The 12,147-nt window shown below is 34.6% G+C and overlaps 1 protein-coding gene across 1 annotated transcript in view; it reads right to left on the bottom strand.

The window, feature by feature from the left end:
* Nucleotides 1–12,147, bottom strand: part of Snoo (Sno oncogene) — a 104,566-nt gene that overhangs the window by 90,961 nt on the left and 1,458 nt on the right. The window lies entirely within an intron of this gene.

Below are 12,147 nucleotides of genomic sequence, written 5' to 3'. Positions count from 1 at the left end.
ACCTTTACAAAATTGACGCCAAATGTTGATAATTTATTGTTAAAGCATCAGGTTCATTCTTCTCACTAAAAATATTGACTTATTGCTTATGTTAATTTATTAATAGTTTATTTAATGTTACATATATTTTACATAACAGATACAAAATTTTATTTTGAGTAATTTTAATTTAAATTCAATTAATAAATGTACAAATTAACATGTGTTTTTACTTTAAGTTTTTAACACTAAACTTCACTACAGTTAGAAATTTACAGGAAATCAATATCAGGTAAGTAGGGGGTCTACCCAACACGGAAAAACATGGCATGGGTCTACGACACAAAAAAGTTTGGGGAACTCTGTCTTGTCTCTACAAGAAGCTACCACCGGTTCGGAAGGCTGTTCTGCTGAGAGCCGGCGAGAAACTCAACAGTTGCTCTTTACAAATATTGTTTTATGACGAGTGCATGACAATAATTAGCTTCCTGAGTGATCATGAAAAACATTGAATTCTTCGCATTAACATCAGTATAGCATTCTTGGATAGTAATATACTTTTTTCACTATTTTTTTTTAATTGGTTTTAAAGTTCTCCAGTGGCAGATATGAAATTGACTGTGGAATTTTGTTGTACATACGTATACCTTGTGTCATAAACCTCGATAAACTTTCTGGGTATAATATTTGATGAAGATTGACAAAAGGCTTTAAACCTTTTGTTGTCCTTACAGGAACCTACCACCGGCTCGGAAGGCAGTTCTGCTGAGAGCTAGCGAGAAACTCAAAAGTTGCTCTTTGCAAATATAGTTTTATGAAGAGTGCTTCACAATTTCAATTAATGCATAGTACACCATATCGTCATTTATCCCTGCAAACTTTTTATTGCCTGAAGTTTTAGGCTTGTCGAATTCTCTTAAATGAAATGAGGCATATTTTTAAAGCTTTTACACCTATAAACAATCATCCTGTATATTTAATTGTTTGTTTATTATATACAAGTAAGGCATTTTGCGCATTGTGATATGAAAGACGAAGATCATCGATGTAGAAATACAATTACATGCGTAATTTGCATGTAATTGGTGCATTCCATACATCAGATATTTTCTCTTGGTAGAGACTCGCTCGCGAACGACATTGTTGTTCTTAGAAACATATATATAGAGACAGGAGGAGCGGCCAAATGTCGGTCACAGAGCGAATAACTGGCAACACTGTTGCGATCAAAACTGAATTGTCTATGGCTTTCAATGCAATAATTCAGGTGAAACTTTTTTTTTAAAAGATACAATATCTTTACATATATCATATACAATATTATCGCTATTAACTAAAGTAAATATTATAGAACACATTAGCTTAAAAACTGGAGATTACTTAAGAAATTGGTAGTTTTATGGTTGCTTCTCGAGATATGTTTAATAACATAATTGTGAGCGGAATGGACACCACGAGTTGGTAGAGGGGGCATGGGTAGGTACCTCACTAGGTACACTGATGATGATAGGGTCGCGGCATGTCGCTGGATGTAGGCAGTGAAAGACAATATAGCGGCGATCTTAGGTGGAGGTCTTCTCTTTGCAGTAGGCGTCTATCAGCTGACATGAAGGAATAAATGAATCAATGAATGAATGAATGAACATAATATTTATATACAAAAATTTAAACACTTGTATGATAATAGTGGCATACGATAAAAACAAGAAATAAAAATAAATTCATATTATAAAAATTCAAATTCAAATTCATATTATTCGAATTATAAATCTAAAATTAAATATATATTAGTAAATAACTCTTATGAGAGCAATCAGGAGTTTTTTGTTAGTCGAAATATGTAAACCTATTTTGTTGAATTATTTACCTGACTGATATTACAATGTACACATCAAAAATTATTAAATTTTAATTAAAAAGAATAACTGAAGAGTTTCTGGCTGGTTCTTCACAGCAGATCAGCATTCCAGAGCCGGTGGTAGCTTACTACTAACAATATTAAAATAATTGAGGAACAGTTATTTTGAATTTGAAATTAATGAATGGTAACAATATAAAAGTTCCCAGACGTTGTAAAATTAGAAACCATTTCGTCAATAAAGCATAATATGGTGTCGTTGAGCCTCAAATATCAAGATGTGTTAGGATCGCTTTATTTCTTTAGCAAGTAATGCAAAAGGCTTATACACGCGTTAAAATGGGTGCAGTGAATACGATTAAGTTGATACTGGACAAGATCACGAGGGCATATTGTGACTGTATTGACGAGTGCATTTCTAAAAAACATGACATACTAATTTTGATATTTCGATACGGAATGATAGGATCAGTGAATTTATCAATAATTCTCAACTAAAGATTATAATACATATTGATTCGCTAAGTCAACTGGTGAAAGAATTTTAATGGATAAAAGATTTTTCACCACCACAATAAATAAATTCAAAAACACCCTTTGAACTCGAGCGGCTCCCATTCATCTTATCGTACATAGATCGAATTACAAAAGACTATTGTGTCGTAGAAGTACAAATCAGCCGGCCACTGTATCGGCGCCGCTCCTTCAAATCGGCCGGGCGCTGTATCGGCGTCGCTCGAGTTGCGACTTCAAATCGGCCAGGCACTGTGTCGGCGCCGCTCCTTCAAATCGGCCGGGCACTGTGTCGGCGCCGCTCCTTCAAATCGGCCGGGCGCTGTATCGGCGCCGCTCCTTCAAATCGGCCGGGCACTGTGTCGGCGCCGCTCCTTCAAATCGGTTGGGCGCTGTATCGGCGCTGCTCCTTCAAATCGGCCGGGCGCTGTAACGGCGCCGCTCCTTCAAATCGGCCGGGCGCTGTATCGGCGCCGCTCGTGTTAGGACTTCAAATCATCCGGACGCCGCTCGAGTGCAAAGTGTTGATACCTCCTTCCTTTCTATAGCACACGTAGCTAACCATAGGAGAGATCACTGATAACGTTAAAACTCACTGATGGTATTGTACACGCAAAGAAAGCAGTCTTATCCTCAATGAACGTCAACCGTGAACAAACATCGAACTTAAATCGCACTTATGTTCGCATACAATACACCGACGTCCAACAGTTCGCGATCGCGTTGCTATGCTGATATCGCGCTGATAACGACCGACGCGCCTCTCTACGACGATAAGGAAATTCACACTAAAATAATTCGACTAAAACATGTCTATACCATGGCTCTTTGTCTCCTTTGTCTGTACATGAAAAATTAACACCCAAATATGTTTGCACGTAACACAACTCAACCATCTTCCAATTTTATGACATAAGGAAGGTTTTAAAGGAGAGATAAATATTCCAAATATATATCTGTTTAAATCCAAGTCGAAAGACGTCCAATGCTGAATATATGTCTACCTAATAGACCTCCAATAGGTCCCGATTTTTTTTGTTATAAGTAATCGTGAAAATCTTAGAGTTATTTATTAATAAGATATTAAATAATTGAATAAAATGAACATCCTGTAATACGTTTTATTATTTTCTTGTACGGTCTAAGACAGACCATACATATGTTATGAGAAATATAATCGTGTGTTGAAGTTTTAGAACGATAAAAATATACACCTAAATTAATAAAAATGGAGTATATATTAGTAAGTACATATATTAAATAAAAAAAATCGTGATTTTAATGTATTAAAAATAAGTAGCTTACAGTCAGTTAGAAGCTATGGAGATAGCTATGGGTTTATACGGGATCAAATCAGAAACCAAAGACGCCCAGAACTGATGGCCTTTTGGGCTTTTAATTTTTTTTTGTGGCCTAACTTTTTGGGGCTTCTTGTACCTCTATCTTAAATCTATGACAGGGACTTTTGATTCAAACATTTAGAATTTTTTTTATTAGAGTTCTCTTCTGTCATCCTTCACAAGTTCTTTTACTATATCTGCTTTCGTTCTTTAGATTCTCTTGTATACACATCGCTTCTTTTCATTCGCCGCATTCTTTTAGTATTACGATTTAGTTCACATGTTTAATTATTATCCTTATTTCTATTTATATCATTTTTATTTTTTAATTCTTTTGTTAGACTACATTATATATAACGTCCTTGCATTTGCATTCTCTCTGTAGATGTTGTTACTGCAAGCCCTAAGGCTTTTACAGTTCTGAACTGAGTTCACGGAGCGGAGGGGTCCGTGAAATTACAATAAGGTCCTTAAGTTTCTGGAGTGGATACCACAGACCGACAAACTCAGTGTATGACATACATAAGGTAAACTCACCACCATATAAAGGATGTCAGAAGACATTGGTGTCGTGAAATTTTTATGTAAATAAAATATCTCGTTCCAAATTAAAAGAAAGGCAAAATATTTATTACTAATCGATATAAGATATCAAAGTCTGTAGAATTTAGACTAAAAGATGTTGAAGCAAGAGTACCCATTGCACTTTTGCTGCTTTGTACAGTTTATAATATCTTAAAACTTCATATTTCTTCTATATTTTTAAATGTAAAACAAAACCAGGGTACAAATATAGCAATATAGTCACACAAAGCCTCGTGATTTACAAAATAACTACGATAAAGAAGACAGACCGCTCGTGGAACGCATATCCGATAAAGCTGTTTTTCTTTGCGCCGTCGCTAGATAAACTAAATGCCTAATGTGCTCCAGACAAAACAATGTATGAAGTACGTAACGAGAATAACAAACAACCACCAGTCGTTCGATTTATAATCTTAAACGCACGCAATAAGAACTGTTTTACAATGTCAATAAAAATTTTAGTACATTATCTCGTACGGAGTAAAAGCATAAACAAACTGAGTCTACGTATGTACAATTGTAGGACTTTCTTGAGAATCAAAACAAGTACTAAGATATTAAGTTTTTTATGTAACATATTTAATTTAAAACGTTTATTTTTTTAAAAGAAAAAATTAAAAAAATCGATTATTCCCTACTGCTTCTCGATACGTATAATATATGTATTATCGATTTTACCAGTAAGTGAAATAATAAAAAGAAATATTTTACACAATACTGGAACTTTTACTTTATTCGCGTTTTCACAATTCGCAACAAGAAATTTCTTTATTTGCAGATCTTATAAGTACATATATAATAAAAGGAATCCAATGGGTATCCGATTCAATATCCTTCGTAAGCCGTGAAATGGACTAATAAAAAATGTTATGTTAATATGTTAAATTCACAACCCAATCAAAAAGAGGCTTCAACAAGCAATTCAACTTAGTAAAGGTTTAAGAATGGCAAATGATCTTAGCGATTTCTTTAAGAACATTGATCCGTCTATAGAACAAAGTGTTATTTTTAAGAGGCATATTGCTAACGGGAATACTGCGTGAAAGTCTGAAGAGAAAAGAAAGAAGAGAAAATTACAAAATGCTTTAAACCTTAAACCATGAATGCACAGACCGGGGCCCGCCGGTCGAATACTGGTCGCCCGCCGTCAATAACAATTATACTCTCGTACATTTGAAAAATATTGAATTCTAATTATTATCAATTCTTTATTGTCTTTAATTACCTGTACTTCTGGCGGCCGGCCCGCCATCAGTTCATGATTTGCCCGAGTTGCCCCTAGTCTTAATAAGTCTGTGCAACCATGCCTTAAACAATGGTTTACTAACTCGAAATTACCAAATACAACTTGATATCGAAGATAACAAGAATTTCTTTTACTATCTCAAATATATTATTATTATCAATATATAAGGTTGAGATAGTGTAATCAATTATTAATACGCATATTCGTGAATATTTCGCGAAGGTTGTTTAGATTAGGAACATAACACCTGTACTGTCACGACCGTGAACTCTACAAATACGCCTATTAATGTTCTAGAGTTAGGGCAATAGAACTGGCAGCGATTCTGCCCACGGCAGCTCTTTCTCTACCGTTCTGACTCTTATGACTCTTTTAGTTCTCTTACTTCGGAATGTAGACTGACCTAGAATGACCTCTGTATCGGATTTTATAAGTGTCAACGGTATTATAGTATGTAATAATTTTGATATATGAAAGTTTGAAATTAATGCAATTGTTAATTTTCTTGCATTATAAAACCATGCGTTAAAAAATATATTTTGGATACTCGTTCTTATGGATTTTAGTCATACCAACTTCCTTTCTAAACATTTTGTGGGTGATAAATATATTGACGTTTCCTGTCTTCGTGACAATATGAACGATGGCCACTTCGACCTTGAGGTACTGGAATGGAGACCACGAACCGACAATAGCATCGCAGAACATCCACCACCAAGGCCACTAGCAACTTACGGCTGGAATAATGATATATCTATGTACTTTTTAACATTACAAAATTAAAGTTTACGAATACTGCAATGATATTTATAAATATATAAAACCTCTCGTTCCAATTTTAAAATTTGGAAGAAACTTTTAAATAATTATGGGGGTTTTTTACATATGGGCTATAACAGTCTATACAATCTAAAAATGTATACAAGTTCGAGTTGCAACGGTTGCAATAATAACCATTCTTACTCTACTTCGTACTATTGCTTCTTATATAATCTGTTTAATATGTTTCTTTATAAGATCTGTATTAATAATATTGATTGTAATCTGGATCAAATGTATTTACGTATTTCTAGAAGATCGAAGCTAATTATTGCCTTTATAAAAATATCTTTGTAAAGAGCAACTGTTGAGTTTCGCGCGGGCCCTCATAAGAACTATCTTCAGAACCGGTGGTAGCTTCCTGTAGAGAAGACAATGCCGACATTTTATGTTGATCTAATATGGTCTATTCGAATAAAGAACACTTTGATTTCGATCTTTGATTTCGAGTACTGAACCCAGGTCTCCTTAAAATGCAATGGACCCGACACCAGCATGGGTAATGCATGGAATGCTAAGAAATTACGTCACACGTCATTTATATTTTATTTTTTACAAATAACGAAACACAAACAAAATGGCGTAAGACAAACTGGAACTAAAGGAACGGAAGTGAAACGGGTTAGTTATGGGAAGGGGGCAGCAATATAAGGAGTCTGAACACGAGAGCAATGTTCCTTTAAGAAGACCGCGTTATTTGCACTGTTTGTTAAATACAGATAGAATATACAGGTTGATTTGTTATAGATGTAAAAGTTTTAAGAACATGAATATACAGTTCATTTGTTATCAATTAATGTTTGGTGCGCCCTCTTCAAAAATTAATAGTTTCAGATTTTTTAAATTTAATTATTGTTTACTACCTGTCCCTGAACACTTTGTACTGTCATAAGTAATTAACCTTTCGCATTACAATAGAGTTTCGAAGTGATTGTATATAGTGTGATTTGAAATAGTTGTATAAGCTTATTGACTGATAAATAAGCCACCTAAGCCAGCTAAGCCACCTAAGAGTAATAAGATGATGGAAGGAAGGCGATAAAAGCAAGAAGGAATAAAAGAACAAATTGAAAGATATTGTGAAGGAAAAAATGTAAGAATAAAAGAAATTGAGAAGTATGAAAGAGAGTGAAGAATAAAGATAAAATTTTGAAAAACTTCTTTGTAAACAAAGACCCTGATCCCAACAAATTAGGGGTACGAGAGGCCTCCAATAACGGAGGCCATTAAAAAATGAGCTGTAAATTCACTCTATTAAAGCAATTACACCTGTAACAAATCTTCCTGTAAATAATAAACTCTATTTATTTCGTTATAACTTTCCTAATACTCTAAGGTTCTCATTGGAAAAGAAAAAGAAAATTTGAACTGTTCCAGTGGCACTGCAGGCCTAAGCCAGGATGAAAGAGGAGGGTTCATTGAAAAACTAAGTAACCAATCGTCATGGATAGAACCTTGGTTGAGAAGTCCAAAAGGAAGAAGTAGGAGTGTAAGTCACAACAGCTCAGATGACCTAACTTGAAAAGATTGACAAACATCAGCGCTATTAAGACCACTTCCAAGTTGACTCTGTGTTTGGCACTAATCGGTGTAACATAACTCCTGAAAATGCCCCGTGCCCCTCCACGGGGCAAACATGTGTTGAGTGAATTAACGGTGGCAGTTGTGCAATTCGCATAGTTTGCCGCATGCGCATTTATCAACAGGCTAGCGGGCAGTGCACTTTGTTGTACGACTACCACTGCATGTGCGGAAGTGGCTTAATATTGGTCCTTTTCTTACTTAAAATGGATTTCCGCAAGGTAACGCCTGATTCCATTAAACATTTCCAAGTTGACCCAGCAGCAAAAAAGACGAAAACGGAAGACACAGGAATGTGTAAAGGAAGATCTCAAGGAAGACATCTTGGCAAAGAACGGCGAAGGATAGAGCGAGATGGAAGAGAATCGTGAAGTAAGCCAAGACTCAAAAGGTTGTGACGCCAAAAAAAGAGGAATTTATAATTGCAAAATAGTACAGAAACATGAGAGATTCATAGAAAATTCATAATAAGTATAGTTGTGTTGAAAACATGCGCCGAAAAACCTTGAGCTTGTATTAAATAATGAAAATCTGATGCTTACGGATTCTCAAACTAAAAATTATATGAACGGGATTATACGTTGAAAAAGGTCCTGAAGTAACAACAAGTACATTCGAAATCGAATCTTAAACATAATTGATAACATAGTAGGCATACCCTTATGATATTTATGCGGGGGATTCACCGTAATCGCCACGCTTGGCAGACAGAGGAACCTGTTGTCTATCCTTTGCAAACTTGTGAGCAGTAGCAATCATATATAACGATCAAAATGTGTATTTATACGTATATTTATTTTTATAAACATATTTTGGTATGTTTGTACATATATGCACCCCAACCTGCCTACTCCTTCATGTCTCTCATCTCCATCCAAAGGTTGTCTGGTAGAGATCGCCTCCAGCGATAAGACCGTTTCTTATAGCATATGAATTGTTATTCATTTCCTCTATTTATTGTCAAGCGTATAAAGAAAGTGTGAAATATAAAATTGTAGCCCGAGAATCGAACTCGAGACTTACGATCGAAAATCTTAGTCATCTACCACAAGGCTAGTTAAGTCTCACGTAGAGATATATTTTTTAATTATTTTTAATTTGTATCGCTAGAATGTTTTGTTAACAATTTGTGTTTTTTGTGTTTACCAAGTGTAGGCAGTTGGCAGAAGAATTGCCGCTATTTGATATGAATCTTTCTTCTCCCAGCTGCGAGTCACGACAACATGTTACTAAAATTTATATATATATATGTGTGTGTGTGTGTGTCTGTCTCTCTCTCTCTCTGTGTGTGTAAACAATATAAGACTTTTACTCAGTTATACATTCATTTTGACATTATTTTATTTGTAGTTGCTGCCCAAGCGCTACAGTTTGGGAAACAAATCACATTTTTATATTCTCCCAAAGCGATTACCGGTAAAAACGCTAAAAGAGAATTTTATTACAGTTTTAGTGCTGTTAAGGTTTTGATCACATGAACGCGGATCTCGTTGTTATTGCTTCCATATTTTAAACATAATTTATTGGTATTCGAAAAACGTCATCGAAAAACCCGTCGTAATATACGAGCTATCAAATTTGAATATTGCTTTTAAAATATACTTTCAATGTCCGGTGGTATGATTTAAAATTTTCTATTGTCAAATCGAATTATAAAGATAAGTGTACACAGGATGATTAATTACTATTGTAAAAGCTTTAAAAGGGACGAATGTGTAGCTTACTTGCTGTCAACAATATGCTACATGGTGTAGTAGCAGACAGAATAGTTAGGTCGTGGATTCGATTCCCAAGATACAGTCCAATGTAACTAACATTTTGTGCAATAATTATATAGGATTGCCACTGCTCACAATCAAGTTGCTAGATGATGGGCAGCAGCGTCCTCTGGGTACCATAATACCACACTGCAATCGCCAACTCGCCTGCCAAATGTGGCGATTATGGTATACCCCCCATAGATATCTTTGGAGATATCTTGCATTGAGCACCTACAGGCTGAAACAACGTGAACGATTGTTTGAAAGGCGCTCTAGTAGGTTTTAATTTCCATTGAAAATAATTAAAAAAATGTCGTCTTTATCACATTAAATGTCTGTTTCTATGATTTATTCCAATAATGTTTATAATTTACATAATTTAGTAAAAGATATTCATTTTTATTTCTATCTTCGCAACATTTTTGAATAATAGACATCGGTTCAAAAACACGCCGAGTTTTATCGTAAACAGGAACAAATACATAAAAGGATGAGAACACGTCCGCACGGTACAAGCGATAAATATAGACTGACGTTTTGCCTCCATGTAAATACATCCTAAACTCGTTATAACTAAAGAAATAGTGCAGTTTCTGATATTTAGTCGCTTTGTCGATAATATTATTAAGACTGTATTAAGTCGACAGATATTGTATTCCATAGATTAAAAATTATTTAATATTTAGATTTTAATATCTAAAGGAATTATTTTATTATGTAAAGGTTGCAAAAAATACTGCCCGACGATAGATTCATAATTGTTAATGCAAATAAAATTAAAAAAATTATATATCAACAAACATTTGAATATAATATTAAATGCAGCACATTTTCGCGATGCGAGTTTTTATTCGCTTAATTATGTATGTGTTTATATTAAGAAACAGGATAAGTTAATTATTTTTTAATTACATTTCGCATAATTAAAAACACGCGGTGTTACGTTTTGCGTATTTATTTTAAATATGGTAATATTAAATGTTAGTTATGTGGGGTTTACTGCTTCGGTGTTGCCCTTAATCATATCTACAGGATGATTAATTATAGGTTTAAAAGTTTTGAAGTGATATATGTATAAACTCGTTTGCTGTCAATTATGTCGTACACCCTATGTACCAGTGGTAGAGGACTGAGACTTGAGATTCCAGGGTTCCAGGTTTTGTGCATTAATTACATGGAACTGCACAGTTCATAGACAATTTTCCAGTTAGTAGATTATATCTGGACTGGAAGGTTTTCAGCGCTGATGGAGTCCAGAAGATTCGTTTCTAAACAAGATTCGATGTATCAAACTTTAAGACCCAGCGTCGATCTTACTGAAAGGACCATTCTTGGTTATTTCACATGGTGTTATTAACCCTTTCCTTACGGCAGTCCTTTCCGCCGAATTGACGCTACTGAACCGGGCATGTGCGCCGCGAAGTTCGCACATTGTATGGCGGTAAGCTGATGTTCGAATTATCTCATTAGTGTTAAATATTTAAAGATTTTACTGGTATATTAATTATAAATAGAAGTAAGGATAATTATAAAAGCCCACATTACAAGGTGAATGCCGTCTTACTCCGGCCCTGGTACACACGGGTCGTCTAGTGAACGCCGGCTAACTCCGGCGATAGTAACTAAAGGGTTAAACGGCTTAACTTGTTCCTAAAAATATGACACCAGCACTCCTTCATAGCTAACACCCTACCAAATCATCACTAAAATCGGACACTGCCCACGTTGTACTTATTTCTTAATTGTAAATCTTTATAGCTTTCATTATAAATACGATCATTTTATTTGTTATATATTAACAAATAAAATGATCATTGTAAAAGTTTCTCATCCGTTAACAAAATTTTTCTGTGACCTTTTTTTACTTAACAGTTAAGAAATGACCAGTGAGTCTCTATAGGCTGCAAGACCCAAGTTTTCTTTTAATACGATATGTATTTCTAGGTGCTATCTTTATCTCCCCATATATATTTTTTTCGGACAGGATTTCATAAATTTTTTTCCTTACTACATCAATTGTCTTTTTAGTAAGAACACTACGTGCACGGCCAGGTCTTTTTCTGTCACAAACCAAGGAGGTTTTTTACTTATCAATAGCCAGGCACATAAACATTTGACTAATACGAAGAGAATAAAAGATTTAAAAAAATGTTTTTGGTACCATATTTACTTTATACAATACAATCGCAGCGCTTCGGTTCTCTGTATCACACTCAATTTTAATATCACAAAATATTTAGAAATTATTGGCGCGAAAATAAGAAAACACGACGACAGTTGTATAAAAGTGACAGATACTAAATTCAAAAGTAATATTTCGTTTATTTTTTATTACAACAGTGTCTATGGCCAGACATTAGACAGACTTCGTCTTGTCCATATTTATTTACCCAGATTCACCATGGTCTCGGTCATTATGACTATACGGTATTATCACTCAAGACAATTTCTTACAGACAACAAATT

This window comes from Battus philenor, unplaced genomic scaffold, assembly GCF_028537555.1.
Source record: "Battus philenor isolate CCGP_79_NKW_IND1 unplaced genomic scaffold, ilBatPhil1.0.hap1 SCAF_15, whole genome shotgun sequence".
NCBI classification, from domain to species: Eukaryota; Metazoa; Arthropoda; class Insecta; order Lepidoptera; family Papilionidae; genus Battus; species Battus philenor.
This window is presented reverse-complemented; position numbering and strand designations above follow the sequence as displayed.